Genomic DNA, 19,301 nt, shown 5'->3' on the forward strand with positions numbered 1-19,301 from the left:
AGCAGACGAAGAGCTGCTCAGAGCGTCTAGTGCTCTGTGTGCGGTCCAGACAGATACGTAAAGCACGTACTGGACACAGCAGTGAAAGGGCTGGGTCTGCCTCCTCCCGGGGCAGCGCTTGCAGGTTCACTACCTGATCCCTGAAGGGTGTGGTAGGAACCTTGGGCAAATAGCCCGGTCGCAGCCTTAAGACCACGAAAGTGTCTGCCGGACTGAACTCCAGGCAAGAGTCGCTAACAGAGAACGCTTGCAGGTCCTCGACCCTCTTGATGGAGGCGAGCGCGATCAGCAGGGCGGTCTTGAGAGAGAGGGCCCTGAGTCCAACTGAGTCTAGCGGCTCGAAGGGGGGTCTCTGGAGTCCCGTGAGGACAACCGAGAGATCCCAGGAGGGGAACAGGTTAGGCCGGGAGGGAGTCAACCTCTGGGCACCATTTAGGAACCTGACAATTAAGTCGTGCTTACCAAGAGACTTGCCGTCTACCGTGTCGTGGTGGGCACATACACCTTGAGGGTGGAGGGGGACACCCTCCTCTCCAGCCTCTCCTGTAGAAACACGAGCACTGACCTAACCGCGCACTTCTGTGGGTCTTCGGCTCGGGAAGAACACCAGTCTGCGAACAGACGCCACTTTAGGGCGTAAAGATGCCTGGTCGAAGGGGCTCTGGCTTGGTTGATAGTGTCTATGACGGCCGGTGGTAGGCCGGCTAGATCTTCTGCATCCCGTCCAGTGGCCAGACGTGGAGGTTCCAGAGGTCTGGGTGCGGATGACAGAGTGTGCCCCGTCCCTGAGAAAGAAGATCCTTCCTTAGGGGAATTCGTCAGGGAGGGGCTGTCGTGAGGAGCGTGAGATCCGAGAACCACGTCCGGTTGGACCAGTAGGGGGCCACCAGAGTGACTTGCTCCTCATCCTCCCTGACCTTGCATAGCACCTGTGCAAGAAGGCTCACTGGGGGAAAAGCGTACTTGCGCTGCCCCGTGGACCAGCTGTGCGCCAGAGCATCTGTCCCAAGGGGAGCCTCTGTGAGGGCATACCAGAGCGGGCAGTGGGAGGTTTCCTGGGAGTCAAACAGGTCTACCTGGGTCTTGCCGAACCTGTCCCAAATCAGCTGTAACCCTAAACGGCCGAGGTGATTGAGCACCTGGTCTCTGTGTGCGCATAGTAATTCCCGCGAGGAGGCCAGAATGAGCCAATCGTCGAGGTAATTGAGTATGCGTATGCCAGCTCCTCGGAGCGGGGCAAGAGCCGCCTCTGCGACCTTCATGAAGACGCGAGGGGACAGAGACAGGCCGAAGGGGAGGGCTTTGTACTGATACGTCTGGTGGTCGAACGCGAACCGCAGAAAGGGTCGATGTCGAGGGAGAATTGAGACGTGGAAGTACGCGTCCTTCAGGTCCATCGCTGCGAACCAATCTAGATGCCGGACGCCAAGTAGAATTTGTTTCTGGGTGAGCATTTTGAACGGGAGTTTGGACAGGGTCCGATTGAAAACTCGCAAGTCCAAGATCGGTCGTAAGCCGCCGCCTTTCTTGGGTACAACGAAATAAGGGCTGTAGAAACCCTTCTTCGTTTCGGTTGGAGGGACAGGCTCTATCGCGTCCTTGATTAAAAGGGAGGCGAACAGTCGTGGGGCTGAGGGCGGGAGCACCGCATCCAGGGAGCCAGGACTGTTGAGGCCTTAAAGCAGAGTGCCGTGAGAACGGCATTTGCGGGCCATGTGACCCAGAGGTAAAGGAAATAGCTCTTTTATTGAGAATTTGGGTACCGCAGCCCCTGTTGAGGGGTGCGGCAAATGAAAAAACAAAGGATTCTCCTCCCGGCCCTCCACCGGGGGACGGAGCGGTCTTACCACCTCCGGAGCTAACTTCTTGCACTCTGGGTCCGCTGTCTCAGGAGCGCCTGGGAGCCTTCCGGGTCCTCGATGGGGTCTGTGAGACGTACGCTTCCCGCGGTTTGCTCGACGCCGGGGCTGAGAGCTGGGCCCGGGTTGAGGCGGAGCGGAAGATCTTCTGGCCGCGGGAGGATGCCCTCGGCGAGCAGATGGGGCCTGGGCCGTGGCGGCAGGCCTGCGGCGAGGCATGATGTGAGAGATGGCCTCCGTCTGCTTCTTCACCAGGGAGAACTGATGGGCGAAGTCCTCAACGGTGTTGCCGAAGAGGCCGAACTGGGAGACAGGGGCGTTGAGAAAGCGAGTCTTGTCAGCTTCACGCATCTCAACCAAGTCAAGCCATTGCTGACGTTCCTGGACCACCAGTGTGGCCATCGCCTGCCCAAGCGCCTGCGCTGTGACCTTCGTTGCTCTTAGGGCGAGGTCGGTCACTGAGTGCAGTTCCTGCAGCGTGTCGGGATCGGGGCCACCCCGTGCATGTTTCACAGTGCCTTGGCTTGGTGGACCTGCAGGAGAGCCATGGCATGCAGGGCGGAAGCGGCGCATCCGGTAGCGCTGTAGGCCTTCACGGTGAGCCAGGATGTTGCTCTACAGGACCGGAAAGGGAGTACAGGGCGACCCCGCCAGGTGGTAGTGCTTCCGGGGCATAGGTGGAGCGCAACAGCCCTATCCACCTGGGGAATCGCCGTGTATCTGTGGCACATTCCGCTGTCGAGGGTGGCGAGGGCGGATGAGCAGGTGGCAGTGCGACTAGTGGAGAGGGGTGCTCTCAACGAAGACATCAGCTCATCATGCACCTCCAGGAAGAATGGAACCGGGGGGGGGGCGAGGCTGTGAGCAGCGCCCAGCACCCAAGAACCAGTCGTCCAGCCGTGATGGCTGTGGGGAAGATGGAGGTTTCCAGTCCAAGCCCACGCCGTTGGCTGCCCGGGAAAGCATATCGGACATCTGTGCATCGGTCTCTTCCTGGGCGTGCAAGCCCGAAGGCGGCAGCCCAGAGGAGTCCTCGGCATCAGATCCCACGCCCTCCGATGTCGCGGCGAACTCGTCTGCTTCCACCGCTAGAGGGTAGGCAGACTGGCTGTGAGGCGAGTCGCCGTCACCTCGAGCGGAGACGGGAGTCAACGAGCGTGTCGGGGCGCAGGTGGTCCGAGGGGCCATACCCGGCAGAGCTGCACCCGCTGCCATCCCCGAATCGCCTCCATCGCCAGCCGCATCGTCCTCAATCCCGTGGGAAGGAGCGACGCGGGGGGTGGCTGGAGTGACTTGCTTACGGTTGTAAGCAAGCCTCGACCACAATGTTTTCATGGTCATGTTCTCGCAATGAGAACATGAACCATCCACAAACGCAGCCTCGGTGTGATCGCTGCCCAGACACACGAGACAACGCCTGTGGCCGTCAGAAGCGGAGAGTACTCTACCGCATCCAGGAACAACACAGGGGCGGAAAGGCATCTTGAAAAAGACGCGTCCTTAAAAGGACGTTCAATGCGGCTGTGTTTTTGCTCTTTTAGAGGAAATTACTATTTTAAATAAAATCACTCTTTTATGAAAAAGAGAACTCGTAAGAGATCTTTATTATCTGCACTGTCGAAGTGCTCAGGGGCAGGAAGTGCACAGCCGTGCAAACAGGAGAAAGCTGCTGTTGTGCGCCGTAGGATCCAACAGCATGCAGCAGAGGGATAGCAGGAACTCGGTGTGTACACGCAGCAGTTGCAGAACCGACCATCGGCTCCGAAGAAATTTTTCTGAATGAACTCCCGTATTTGCTCCGCTTAAATACCCGTATGTCCGGGGGCGGGACATGCAAATACTGGTTGCCAACTCTCATTGGCCTTTTTTCATAGTTCAGAGGTGAATATCGGTGCTCAAGAGAGACCCCTAGTGTCGCTTCTCTGACACAACGTGGAGAGAGCGACAGAAGGGGAACTGTGTTTTAGCAGGCCAGTCTCATACCGACAATCACTGTTAATGATAGCCATGAGTTATGTGTCAGTAGATGAAAATGATTAATAATACATAAATTCTCTATAATTTAATGGAGCATACATCCAAATCTTGATGAGAATCACATTTTCTATGCTTATGAAATAAATATCAAATAAATATTTCTATTCTTCAAGTTAATTCCATACAATCCATTTACACTACCAACTTCTAATGAATGTCTTGGTGCTTGACAGGGATGGACTATATAACAGGATGCAGAGGCTGGAATAACCGGAGAAGAACCTCAGAAATAAAATTGCAATTGACCCAGCCCATTAATGCTTTGTGCACACATTTCACCAAACCTGTACCTAGACTACATGCAAGAAAATACCAAAACTTCATGGCCATGCCCACTGACTCTGCACTTGTGACTTAAGTGCTGTGCTTAATCTCAAAGAATCCTTCTAGCTTTTATATATATATATATATATATATATATATATATATATATATATATATATATATATATATATATATATATTTATGTAGAAACTCCTTAGAATGAGTTTACCATGGAGCAGCCACATTTAAAGGAAAAAGTTTTTTTCTTTTAATAAAATCATGAATAAAGCACTAAAATAAAACATGGCAGCTACGTGGGTAACATCAAACCTCACTGGTTCTTGCGACGTGACGTCACGGCCTTTGGTCATGAGACACAATAGCCTAGTTTCCATCCACCTTTCACGCTATTTTGTTATCGACAAAGTGAAAATGCGGAAAATAAAATTGCGAAATTTGCCGCCTTCTGCCCGTATCCATTCGAATGGCCTTTTATCGATAAAAATGGTGTGCGTGATTACGTCATGCCTAAAAAAACACTTTGTCGCATAAGTTTTGGTTTAGTGCAAAAGATATCTGCCCGTAAGCTGTTTACATTCAGAAATGTGTTTATCGCTAATTCGCCTCCCAGATATCCCTAATTTTTTCCTCTGAAATTTTGATAAAATGGGGAGATTATTTTAATTTCACAAATAAAAGCAAACAAAAGGAAGCAGTTGTCCTTCTGTTAGGACTGTAATATTGGTCCTGATGTTGTGCCTATCGCAGGTTTGCACCGGTTCCGAACCGAAAGCGGATCGTCATGGCCCTGTTCAAGCTGGCAACCTGCACCAAGTATTGGTGGAAACTTTCTGTATCAGAAGGACCATCAATCAATGTGTATATGCAGTGTGCACAGCTATTAAAGAAACAATGGTGCTGTGTTATATCAGGATTTACATATATGATACATTCCTGATATTCAATATTTTGAACAATCATCTAATCTAAAGCATCGCCATCACAACTGCATTATGTTCCAGCAACTTTTAACAACCAACTGAACTTGATTATCATCAAAAATTTATTTTAGCTTCAAAATGCAATTTTATATTTTTTGAAGAAGCAGTAAATCCGATCTGAGGTAAAGATGGTTAGATTTAAAATATTTAAACATTTTTAAGAGTTTCAAAAGCTCGTTTTCTGAAGTGAACTCAGCATTGGAAAAATAGTTCTGAGTCTTTAAAAAAGTGCAAAACATTCTGAGAATGTCATTCAGCCAACTTTATTCATCTACAGAACAGGGTAAAGCTAATTTAAGTTTGAGAAAAGAAAAGGCATATATATAGTAGGTCTAAAAAAACATTTTTTCATTTGGTAATTTATTTTTTTAATTTAATGCTTTTTTCCTTTGGTAATTTATTTAATTTAATACACAAGATTTTGCCAGAATTTTTTCAAAAGTAGACTAAACAATAATTTAATAGAATTGGGCTGTAAGTGTTCCAAAAAAAACACACTGAAGCTTTTCATCTAGTATTGTGTAATTGTTCTTAATTTAAAACATCTTTATTCACAGAAATGATATGTTTTTTGTACTGTGGGCTAATTCCGTGACTGCCATCTATTTTTTTGAATGGTGTGGAAAGAAACTTTAATAAATAAACAGATGGATTAAATGAATCGTAAACAGAGGCCATTCATTTGTTCAGCGTGCACTAGATATTTGTGTTGGCACTCCTGGAAGTGTCACGTTTGCAGATCGGCTCTTTATGCTGTAAAGATCAATCCATAATCATGTACAATAAATTGGCTTTCAATACTGTTGTCATGATTAACACAGGCTAACGATTGGTGCAAACTCTGTCATGTGACACTACATTTTCGCGTAAATGCCCATTTTATCGGCAAAAAGTGTTTCCAAACCATTTTTTCATGAAATTTGATGTATCGACATAGAGTTTAACGACATTTGTGACATTTTAGCGATAATGTGTATTTCCATCAGCTTTATTTTGATGTGCTAAAACTTTTTTCACCAAAAATCCTTGGATGGAAACGTAGTTAATGAGAACAAGTGAAGTTTGATGTTATTGACTTTATCACACAAAGTGATTGTATTATTTTTGAAGACTAGGTGAATAATATAATGTATGAGTCATGTGCTTTTTTCCTTTTTTGAGCTTGACAGACCAGAGTTAATAAAGAAAATAAACCTTTGAATACTTTTAAAAAATTCACCTTCTGTGTTCCACAAAAGAGAGAAAATCATACAGGTTTGAAGTGATATTAGGGTGATTAAATAATTACAGAATTTTCATCTTTGGGCAAACTATTTCTGTAACAGCATGTTGGAAATATGTGAGACAGCTTACAGTTTCAGATTATTTACCACATTTGACTAGTTATTGCATTTTTTATGCTTTTGTTTCTAAACTAATAGCTGTTAATGTGGTTGCCCTTCAACCATGTTAGCAGTAAAAGATGTTAAAGTACAATATATTATGACATGCACCATATTTTGTTGATATGAGTGGTCTGAAGCTCTTCTCACAAGGTGCAGGTATTGTTTGGTCATAATTGCTATGAAGCACATTTGAGAGCACAGGGAGGAAAATTACCCACTTTGCACACCTTCTAACCATTATTATTTGCAAAAATTTATTTTTAAAATCTGTTCCAACTCTGCTTTATATGTGCAATTTTTCAACATGACGAGAGCCTGAAAGGAAAATGGCAATGGAAAAAACTCCCATCCTTATTTCAGTAGATATGCTAACCTTACACCAAATAATCAAACATAAAAGTAAAAGCCTTTTCTTCAAAGTGCTGAGATATAATTTCACTAAGGAAAAAAATAAATTCTAAATCACTGTATATAAAGATGTAGACAAAATTAATTTGATACTTGAATAAATAATGTCACACAGGGAGGTATGGAAACTTTTTGTGATAACATCGATTTTCTAACAGATTAGAAGAAGAAAAGAAAAAAGCAATTGGAGAGAAGGCAGTCTACACTACCCTAACCTCCCTCTAAATTAAATATAATAATGTAAAAGCTTATTTTTAAGAATTAAAGAAAGCTTCTGAGTCACTGTATTTAAGCACAAAGGCAACACTGGTGGAAAAATATACAGAGAAATGTACTTAAGGGTTTTGGCAAAGTTAAAATAGCTAACCAAAGGTATACTTTAGTCCAGAGCCATATGGCGAGAGAGTTGCGACAACGGAAGTTCTAAATGCTTGATCGTCACGTGATTCATGTAGACTTCAGATAGTTCCAGGAAGTGCTTTGGCGGGCATTTCAAACTGTTAGAGTAGAGTGACAGAACTGCGATATCTGGTAATTAGTAGTCAATAAATGCATTTATTTTATATATTTATGTAACACACCGACATATGTATGTAGCATGAGTATGTTGTTACAGCGATGTTGTTTTTTAAAGATCAAATCAGCTAATATTTGAGGATTAGTGTTCGCTTACCGTTATTTGCCTCAACTTATTTCGGCTAGGGTTTCTGTTGCCTTTTTATGTTACCTCATGTTCATTGTTTTCACTAATCTCATGGTAACTAATGTCATATTTATGACTTGTCAGAGAGTACAGAGACAGGCTGGTGACAGGTGATTTCCAGCTTGCACCGCACAATGGGTCAATGAACTATTAACTATTAGCAGCAGTTACATAAATGTAAAATTTAGTGAAATGAAGCTTATTGTTTACAATTCTTACAATTTTATATATAGTAATATAATTATTTATGTATTATAAATATTATATATCTAATGTATAATTCTTACAATACTTATTCATATACACAATATATTCAGCTTTAAAACAACTTAAGCATACTCGTATATAAACTGCCGTTCAAAAGTAATGAGGCTGAAAATTCAGCTTGGCATCACAGGAGTAAATTACATTTTAAAATACATTAAAATAGAAAACAGTTATTTTAAATTGTAATAATATATTACTGATATTACTTTTTTTTGTATTTTTATTCAAATAAATGCAATAACTATTTACAGCAATTCATGAATACATTTCTAATAAATTAAATAGCATGCCAAGCATTTTGTATGTGTCCTTTCTTTCATGTTGTCATTGCATAGTCTTCACCATGGTTTGCTGTGCTGCATGGGGATGCTCCAATCGCTCAGAGAAAGGTGTGCGAATGTATGGCTTCCCCACTGACATGGAGATGAGAAAAAAAAATTGTTGGCTCAAGTCAGCAGGAGCAATCTAAATATAAATAAAAATTACAACAACAAAAAAATGTGTGAGGTATTTGCAAAGATTTTACAAATAATAGGGTGTTCGTTACTAACTTTATCCAGCTCCAATCCTTGCCTAATCTGTTAGTTATCTGATAACATCCCTTATCTCCTAATTTAATGAGTAATACTCAACTATAAGGTTTTAATTTACAAGTTATTTTTATTTAGATGTACTGATAATATACAGAATAAGATAATATTATTCTTTAAACGTCTCACCTTTTAAAAGTGCGTCGCAAACGGTTTGTTCTGCTTCATCTCTATGGCGCGGCATGTGTTTGCTGCTACTTCCGGGAACTATTGAGAGGCTCCACGAGCCGCCATTACTGTAAAAAAAACCTTCCATTGGAGTCAATGGAGTTGTCGCAACTCTCTCTCTATATGGCTCTGCTTTAGTCAATGTAAATACAATGTAATTGTAGATAAGTAAGCCTATTAACAAGTAAACATTACACACACAACACACACACACACACACAAACACACACACATATACTGTACATACACATATAAACATATACACATATACATACCGATCAGCTATAACATTAAAATCACCTGCCTAGGGGGAGTATGTGACGCCATGCGAGGAGCGGACGTGTGAACAGCGAGTTCTGTGCATTTTGCTAGTTTTAATACTATTTGTGTCATAAACCGGTTAGATTCGATATACCCTGATTCTTAACTATTCAAAGAAGACAATATGTCAAAGAATTCAAAATCCTTGGGCTGTGGAGACATTAAAAGACACTTACGTGCTCAAGCTGATTCTCCACAGCGGCAGGCCTAAAGCCCCAGACTCAGTTCGGATGGTGAACTGAAAGAAATCCAGCGTGAATTGACAAATGTGTCGGAAATAATGATGAAGGTCGTTGCAGACTGATTATCTGGAGTCATCTGAGAGAGAATTAGCTGCTAACCCGCTAGCGACAAAGATAGACTTGAAATGTGTTTGGGAAAAACTGGAAGATCTGGAGAATCGTAATCGATGAAACAACGTCCGAATTATTGTAATTCCTAGGTATGAGGAAGGCCGAGATATGGTAAAATTCCTGGACAGGCTCTTCCTGAGTATACTCAACATAACAGGCCACATTAGTTCTAAAATCGAGCATGAGACAGGCCCCGAGCAATTCTGGACAAATTTCTGAGATCATAAGGATCTTGTGTTATGTGAGATACCACAGCACTTTCTTGATTCCATACTTTGCAAATTCCACAAGAGAGAAACTTGATCGATTCAAGGAATGAAAGAAAATATACATCAACGGAAGGTCGTGTTTGCTCTGATGTTTCCCACCAAACTGAGAATAGATGCTACGGATAGCCGTAGAGAATTTACATGCCCACAGCAAGCATTGTCCTTCATAAAGACACTGAACTGTGTAAGCCATTTGGTGATTTTCATTTTGCTGCTTAGTGGACCTGACTCACTGAACATACACTCACCTAAAGGATTATTAGGAACACCTGTTCAATTTCTCATTAATGCAATTATCTAATCAACCAATCACATGGCAGTTGCTTCAATGCATTTAGGGGTGTGGTCCTGGTCAAGACAATCTCCTGAACTCCAAACTGAATGTCAGAATGGGAAAGAAAGTTGATTTAAGCAATTTTGAGCGTGGCATGGTTGTTGGTGCCAGACGGGCCGGTCTGAGTATTTCACAATCTGCTCAGTTACTGGGATTTTCACGCACAACCATTTCTAGGGTTTACAAAGAATGGTGTGAAAAGGGAAAAACATCCAGTATGCGTCAGTCCTGTGGGCGAAAATGCCTTGTTGATGCTAGAGGTCAGAGGAGAATGTGCCGACTGATTCAAGCTGATAGAAGAGCAACTTTGCCTGAAATAACCACTCGTTACAACCAAGGTATGCAGCAAAGCATTTGTGAAGCCACAACACGCACAACCTTGAGGCGGATGGGCTACAACAGCAGAAGACCCCACCGGATACCACTCATCTCCACTACAAATAGGAAAAAGAGGCTACAATTTGCAAGAGCTCACCAAAATTGGACAGTTGAAGACTGGAGAAATGTTGCCTGGTCTGATGAGTCTCGATTTCTGTTGAGACATTCAGATGGTAGAGTCAGAATTTGGAGTCAGAATTTGGCGTAAACAGAATGAGAACATGGATCCATCATGCCTTGTTACCACTGTGCAGGCTGGTAGTGGTGGTGTAATGGTGTGGGGGATGTTTTCTTGGCACACTTTAGGCCCCTTAGTGCCAATTGGGCATCGTTTAAATGCCACGGCCTACCTGAGCATTGTTTCTGACCATGTCCATCCCTTTATGGCCACCATGTACCCATCCTCTGATGGCTACTTCCAGCAGCATAATGCACCATGTCACAAAGCTCGAATCATTTCAAATTGGTTTCTTGAACATGACAATGAGTTCACTGTACTAAAATGGCCCCCACAGTCACCAGATCTCAACCCAATAGAGCATCTTTGGGATGTGGTGGAACGGGAGCTTCGTGCCCTGGATGTGCGTCCCACGAATCTCCATCAACTGCAAGATGCTATCCTATCAATATGGGCCAACATTTCTAAAGAATGCTTTCAGCACCTTGTTGAATCAATGCCACGTAGAATTAAGGCAGTTCTGAAGGCGAAAGGGGGTCAAACACAGTATTAGTATGGTGTTCCTAATAATCCTTTAGGTGAGTGTATACTTGACTGTCTGAGGAAACTGAGCACCTTTTTTGTTTCTTTTTGTGCTGGTTCCACCTAGCGGCTGGAGTTTTTTTTTGGGTAGTATAATTTCTTTGGGATAATTTGTGGATGAATCTGCACGTTTTTGGTGCTTATGCCTCCTGTTGGCTGGAGTTGGTTTTGTCCAATATTTCTTGCAGGATATTGGATTGAGTATGACTCCCCGAAGAACTGAACAACCCCATTTTTATTTGTGCTGGTTCCGCTAGCGGCTGGAGTTTGGTGAAGGAACACACCTTCGGGACTGTTATGTGGATGAATCTACATGTATTTTTGTGTTTATTGCACTTATTAGCTGGAGTTTGTCTTATAGATTATATTCTGTTATGTAATTCTGTCTAACAAAATTTGTATAGAAGCACAGGACTTGAGCATTCCGATGGGAAAGTTGTTGATGGGGCTCTCATAGGCGTAAGGAAAAAGATCCAAGCGCGTGTAAGAGTTCCAATTTGCTTGATGCAGCTAGACGTAAAAATACTGCCAAACATTTTGGCTAATCGATTGAGTAAAGTTATGAATTCTCTTATACATATAGAGCAGGTGGGGTTTATTTGGGGCCGTAGGTCTTCTGATAACATTAGGCGTTTCATCAATATCAGTGGTGAATTATCAGACTCCGGTCACTGCCATCTCACTTGATGCCAAATAGGTGTTTGATATGATTGAATAGGATTATCTTTTTAAGATTTTGGAAATGTATGGATTCGGGAATAGTTTTATTGGATGGAAAAAGTTAATTTATAGACACCCGGTAGCGGCGATACAAACAAATTGATTATTTTCATATTTGTTTTATTCTGGATAGGGGCACCCAGCAGGGTTTCCCTCTTTCTCCATTATTGTTCTCTCTTACCCTGGAACCATTAGCAGCCATGATAAGAAAGGAGGATAATTTTCCAGGGGTGGTGGAGGGAGATATGATGCATAAATGTTTGCTTTGCGCAGATATATTTTATTATTCATCTCCGACCCTACTAGATCTATGCCTTGCCTCCACAGAATTAATAATTCCTTTTCTAAGTTCTCAGGATACAGAGTCAATTGGTCTAAATCCGAAGCTTTGGCTCTGACAGCGTACTGCCCAGTAGCGGCTTTCCAGCCGGGCACCTTTCAGGGGCCCAAACAGGGCATTAAGTATTTGGTATTTTATTCCCAGCAAATTTGTGTGATTTAGTTTATTTATTTTGACCCCTTAATAAAAAGGTTTTTGAGTGATGTGAGCAGGTGGGCTTCATTACATTTATCTATAATTGGGAAGCTTAATGTTATTAAAATTAATTGTAATCCAAAATTCAACTACCTGCCACAGTCTATCACTACAGATGTTCCCCTCTTTAATTTCAAGCTCCACGTTGTGTCAGAGAAGCGACACTAGGGGTCCACTTATAAAAGTGCCATGCGCTGAGCCGTGTACGTGAACTGCTGATACAGGAGCAGGGCGACCAACTGTATCAGACTGCACGTACCCTTCCCCAATGCCCCATTCAAGCCATCAGAATCCTTTTCGTTACCCTGGAGGGGGGAACAAGGTGATGGCCGCCAACCTGGCAACGGGCCAGCCTGGCTGGGCCTCTTTTCTCTCTATGTTTTTCGCATAGAGCAACTATGGCCGGGGCCCTTACACGCATTGAGGGAAGGGGGTCTTAGCCCTTCTTTCAGGGGGAGAAGACCCTGCAGAGGCCACACCTATCCGGCAGGGGAGGCAAAGAGTGGCAAATGCATCACATGGCCTGTTAGGACCTATGTGGAAAAGTTGGTGCGGTGGTAGATCCAGCCTCGTAGAGGGGGGAAGCATACAGCACGGCGACCGAGGCAGCTGTAACTGACTAAGGGAGACACGGGGGTCCGCTCGTGAGGGGACAGTACCGTGGAATTACACACAGGGGGAGTCCGAGCAGGAGGCCTTACCTGTGGAGCACCTATTCCAGTACAGGGTAGCCTTCGGGTACCCGTAGTGGCTTGGGTCAGCGAGTTCCTCTGCTGAACTGCGGACCCAAAAGGGCTAGGGAGGAGTCAACCAGCAACCCGAAGATTTTACCTCGGCTGAGGGAAAGGGTGCTAGGCGGGGACAGCCTCCTCTCCTGAAGAAACACGAGCACTGACCTAACCGCGCACTTCTGCGGGTCTTCAGCTCGGGAAGAACACCAGTTCGTGAACAGACGCCACTTTAGGGCATAAAAATGCCTGGTTGAGGGGGCTCTGGCTTGGTTGATAGTACCTATGACGGTCGGTGGTAGGCCGGCTAGATCTTCTGCATCCCGTCCAGGGGCCAGACGTGGAGGTTCCAGAGGTCTGAGTGCGGGTGCGGGTGCCAGAGCGTGCCCTTTCCCTGAGAAAGAAGGTCCTTCCTCAGGGGAATTCACAAGGGAGAACCAAGTCCTGGTGGGCCAGTAGGGGGCCACCAGAATGACTTGCTCTTCGTCCTCCCTTACCTTGCATAGCACCTGTTCAAGAAGGCTCACTGGGGGAAATGCGTACTTGTGCAGCCCCATGGGCCAGCTGTGTTCCAATGCATCTGCCCCGAGGGGAGCCTCTGTCCGGGCATACCAGAGCGGGCAGTGGGAGGTTTCTTGGGAGGCAAACAGGTCTACCTGGGCCTTGCCGAACCGGTCCCAGATCAGATGGACCGACTAGGGGTGGAGCCTCCACTCTCCGCCGGGCAAGCTTTGTCTTGACAGTGCGTCCGCTATCACATTGAGGTTGCCGGGGATGTGAGTGGTGCGCAGTGACTTGAGTCGCTGCTGACTCCAAAAGAGGAGACGACGGGCGAGCTGTGACATGTGGAGAGAGCGTACTCTGCCTTGGCGATTTATGTAGGCTACGACCGTGGTGCTGTCTGTCCTGACTAGGACGTGTTTGTCTCGAATTAACAGTAGAAACTTCCTCAGGGCAAAGAAAACAGCCAGCAACTCTAGGCAGTTGATGTGCCAACGCAGCGGGGCCCAGGTCCAACGGCCTGCGGCTGCGTGCCCATTGCACACGGCGCCCAACCCAATTTGGAGGCGTCGGTTGTGACCAGAACGCGTCGGGACACCTGCTGCAAGGGTACCCCTGCCCATAGAAAGCAGAGGTCTGTCCAGGGTTTGAGGGTTTGGTGGCAGGCGGTGGTAACTTTCACATTGTGTGTGCCGTGGCGCCATGCTCGTCTCGGGACTCGAGTCTGGAGCCAGTGCTGAAGTGGTCTCATATGCATCAACCCCAGCGGTGCGGCCACCGCGGAGGATGCCATATGCCCCAGGAGCTGTTGGAAGCTTGAGGGAAGCGAGGCATTTCAGCACCGACTGAGCATGCTCGTTGGAGAGTCTAACTCCAAACCGAGAAAAGAGATGCTCTGGACTGGGGTGAGCTTGCTCTTTTCCCAGTTGACCTGAAGCCCCAAATGGCTGAGGTGCCAGAGCACCTGGTCTCTGTGCGTGCATAGTATCCGCCTCTGCGACTTTCGTGAAGACGCGAGGGGACAGAGACAGGCCGAAGGGGAGGACTTTGTACTGATCCACCGGCCCGTCGAAAGCGAACCGTAGAAAGGGTCGATGTCGAGGGCGAATCGAGACGTGGAAGTACGCGTCCTTCAGGTCTACCGCTGCGAACCAATCTAGATGCCGGACACCAGATAGAATTTGTTTCTGGGTGAGCATTTTGAACAGGAGTTTGGACAGGGTCCGATTGAAAACTTGCAGGTCCAAGATCGGTCGTAAGCCGCCGCCTTTCTTGGGTACAACGAAGGGCTGTAGAAACCCTTCTTCGTTTTGTTAGGAGGGACAGGCTCTATCGCGTCCTTGATTAGAGGAGGCGATTTCTTCGCGCAGGGACTTGGCATGTCCGCCGTGTACTGTGGAAACATTTGTCCCACAAAGGGGGGCAGAGGCCTGGCAAACTGAATTGTGTAACTGAGTCGAATGGTCCGGTGCAGCCAGCATGACGGGCTGGGCACTGAAAGCCACGCCTCTATGCTCCGTGCTAGGGGCACCAAGGGGACGAGTATTTTGGACGTACCCGGCGGGGCTTCGCAGCGGTGCGGCACAGGTAATGCGGCATCAGGAGGCAGTGAAGCGGCCTGAGGCTCCGGTGCTGAGAATAGACTCAAAGCACTTACCTTGCTCCGCGCACCCGGCAGGGGGCGGATTCATGACTGAGGAGGAGTTCTGATGTTGGCGTCCTCTGGACTCGTCTGAACCGGCCGGCCGAGGAACAGTCGTGGGGCTGGAGGCGGGGACGCCACGTCCAGGAAGCCGGGACTGTTGAGGCCTGAAAGCAGAATGCCGTGAGAACGGCATTTGCGGGCCATGTGACCCAGAGACAAAGGAAATAGCTCTTTTATTGAGAATTTGGGTACCGCAGCCCCTGTTGGGGGGTGCGGCAAATGAAAAAACACAAAATTCTCCTCCCGGCCCTCCGGAGCTAACGTCTTGGACTCTGGGTGGGCTGTCTCAGGAGCGCCTGGGAGCCTTCTGGGTCCTCGAGGGGGTCCGTGAGACAGGGGGCGTGCACTTCCCGCGGTTGGCTGGATGCTGGGGCTGAGAGCTGGGCCTGGGTTGAGGCGGAGCTGAAGGTTTCCTGGCCGCGGGAGGATGCCCTCGGCGAGCAGACGGGGCATGAGCTGTAGCGGCAGGTTTGCGGCGAGGCATGATGTGAGAGATGGCCTCCATCTGTTTCTTCACCATGGAGAACTGCTGGGCAAAGTCCTCGACGGTGTCGCCGAAGAGGCCAAACTGGGAGACAGGAGCGTTGAGGAAGCGAGTCTCGTCTGCTTCACGCATCTTGACCATGTTCAGCCATTGTTGACGCTCCTGGACCACGAGCATGGCCATCGCCTGTGCTGTGACCTTCGTCGCTCTCATGGCGAGGTCGGTCGCATAGTGCAGTTCCTGCAGCGTGTCGGGATCAGGACCACCCCTGTGCCTTTTTCGTAGCGCCTTGGCTTGATGGACCTGCAGGAGAGCCATGGCATGCAGGGCGGAAGCGGCGCGTCCGGTGGCGCTGTAGGCCTTTGCGGTCAGCAAGGATGTTGCTCTACAGGTCCGGGAAGAGAGTACAGGGCGGCCCCGCCAGGTGGTAGGGCTTCCGGGGCATAAGTGGAGTGCAACTGCCCTGTCCACCTGGGGAATCGCCGTGTACCCGTGGCATGCTCCGCTGTCGAGGGTGGCGAGGGCGGATGAGCAGGTGGCGGTGTGACGAGTGGAGAGGGGTGCTCTCCACGAAGACGTCAGCTCATCATGCACTTCTGGGAAGAACGGGACTGGGGTGGAACGAGGCTGTGAGCGGTGTCCAGACCCCAGGAACCAGTCGTCCAGCCGTGATGGCTGTGGGGAGGATGGAGGGTTCCAATCCAAGCCCACGCTTGTGGCTGCCCGGGAAAGCATGTCGGTCATCTGCGCGTCGGCCTCAGCCTGGGCGTGCAGGCCCGAAAGCGGCAGCCCAGGGGAGTCCTCAGCATCAGATACCGCGCCCTCTAGTGTCTCTTCTCTGACACAACGTGGAGAGCGTGACAGAAGGGGAACTACATGGTTTTAATACAGTAATATTGTAGTAGTTACCATGGTTAATTATGTGGTAACTATGGTTTAATGAAATACCATGGTTATAGTTACTGTTGTGAAACCATGTTTAATTTTTATAAGGGTAAACTAAACAGAAGTCTAATCATTTTCTGTTTAGGCTCACAAATATTTGTATCTGGTCTACTCATTCTTTGCACCTTCATGTTAACTTATTATTTATTTTATACCTCTATTCTATGGTGAGAACTTTGCACACCATTGTACATTGCATCTGCCTCTACAACTGCATCATACTCCCCCATAGACTTGTTTGCAAAGCAATATTCTGCACGTCCTCATTCAATATTTACAGTACATCTGAGCCAGTAATTTCAAGCACCTTCATGCTTATTATTATTTGTTGCATGTTTATATTTTTCTGCCTTCCTCTATATTTAGATATTTCCAAGATTATGTATTTCTGTATTTGTATTTATATCTAACCTCTTCAGCCAGTGGAATACAATCATTTTGATGTCCTTGTACAATGACAATAAAGAGCTTGAAATTGAACAAATGTGAAAATAATAATAATAAATATAGGTAACCTCAGGCCTAATAGTGATGACACGTACCAGGTTTCGACCCAATCCCTCAAAGCTTTGCAGAGATACAGCCTCAAGTTTAATTTTGCATGTTCTTCGTTGAATTCATTGAAGCGCCATCAGGGCCGGTTCTAGACATTTGGAGGCCCTAGGCAAAATGTATGTTGGAGGCCCCCCGCCATGCCCTCCTCCCCTCCACCTTTCAGAATTCACGAGTTCACACTCAAATTAAATAGAGTAAAGATTATGCGTATTTGGCATGCTGTCCAGGGGAGGGCTCCAGGCTCTGAATTTTGGCCAGATTTACACAGTATTACATTGGATTGCATTGTATTTTGGATTGTGTTGTTTACATCCAATAAGAGATTATTAAAAATCAAAGTGAGGAGATGGGGGCGGTGGAGGGATGCTGATAAACTGTCAATGAACAGAGGTAAGTCTGCAGTATATATACCTCTTATCTCGTTGATTATCTGAATGTGCTCCTCCGAACTTTGTTAATAAAACATCATTTAATAAAAAGACTTGAAAACAAATATGATTCCTAACCATTTTATTTATACAAAACCTGTTATCAGTATTTTTATATTTTTACTTAAATGTGCATATTAATGTAACTTTAATTAAGGTAAACAAAAAAATAATCATCTGAAAAGTCATCTTTTTTTTTTTAGCAGTCAGGAAGTTTTTTGCAGTAATTTGTTCAGTAATTAATTTATGGTAACACACTAACCCACTATTTGGGATAATGAACCGTTTTGTTTTGATAGACTAAATATAGTCATATTAGGTATGTATTGTAGAGAAATACCTTATGATACACAAATCAGCTGCTAGTGGAAGTGAAAAGACAAGTTAATTTCGTCAACTGTAATTGTGTGCTTATTCATATGCTTAAGACTGCATACTTATTTTCAATAAATATTGCAACAGTATTTATGATTGGAAAACGAAAAAAATTAAGTCTATTATGGTCTATAATCTATTATGATAGACTAGAGCAGTTAATGTAGGCTAAACATCTGCGTTTTTGAAGATATACAGACTGTTTTAAAACATAATAAACAATGCTTTAGTATAGTGCGTTTGCTCTTTGACTGACAAACTTTACTTTTACTATAGTATTTTGCGAGTCAGCTCCTGACTAGGGCTGGAAATCGATTCTAAAAGAATCGATTCCTTGATTCAGAGGCGTTAGGAATCAAGATTCTATTCCACAGGTTGTAATCGATTCCATCGAGGAGAATCGACTCCTTTGTAAGATTCAGTTCAACAGTTAATCATGAATTCGCCTCTATCTCTCCAACAGTGACTGGAAGTCCGATTCATTTCCGCGAATCAGACTCTTTCGGACGATTCATTTAGAACGTATTTCTTTTTTCTAACAAAAGTCTGCATTGTAGCTACAAACGCTCGGATTCAAAGTGTCAGAAGCGAATTCAGTCCATCAACGGTGCTCGCGCTCTTTTGAACTGGAAATAACCGTCAAATGATCCATCTCAAAATGACGCTGATCGTTAGAATCAGTTTATTTTTTACAATACATTACAATCACTCAAAAATAGATGATACCTGAATCACGAGCTGCACTTTCTTTGCGTGCCTGCTTAGCCTTACGCTTAGCAGCCCCTGAAGGATGAGTTCGTTTCGGCGCCATCAGATACATTTGCAGAAAAGTTGGATTTTATTCATCTACAATCTCTTCATTCATACATTCAGAGGTTGGTAGTGACTCGCATGTAAACGGTGATATTAACTGGTTTAACTACAGGTGAATGACAATTGTTATATCCAATGGACAAACAGCATAGTATTTTGCGGCTCTTGATTGGTGGATAAGCATGTGTATGTTTTGGAGGCCCCGCCTCCAAGGCCGAGGCCCTAGGCAACTGCCTAGTTCACCTATAGGTAGCGCCGGCCCTGAGCGCCATTCGAAACCGGTATGGCTTATCAAAATTCTGTGAATTACAGTATTTTTTGTTGTGACTTTTTGTAGCTTTTTTAATATCTCGTGACCACTAGGTGGCACTGTTCCGAAACTGTGCAGGCAACCTCGAGTCATGGTGCCTATTAA

Source organism: Xyrauchen texanus, chromosome 17 (genome assembly GCF_025860055.1).
Source record: "Xyrauchen texanus isolate HMW12.3.18 chromosome 17, RBS_HiC_50CHRs, whole genome shotgun sequence".
Lineage (NCBI taxonomy): Eukaryota > Metazoa > Chordata > Actinopteri > Cypriniformes > Catostomidae > Xyrauchen > Xyrauchen texanus.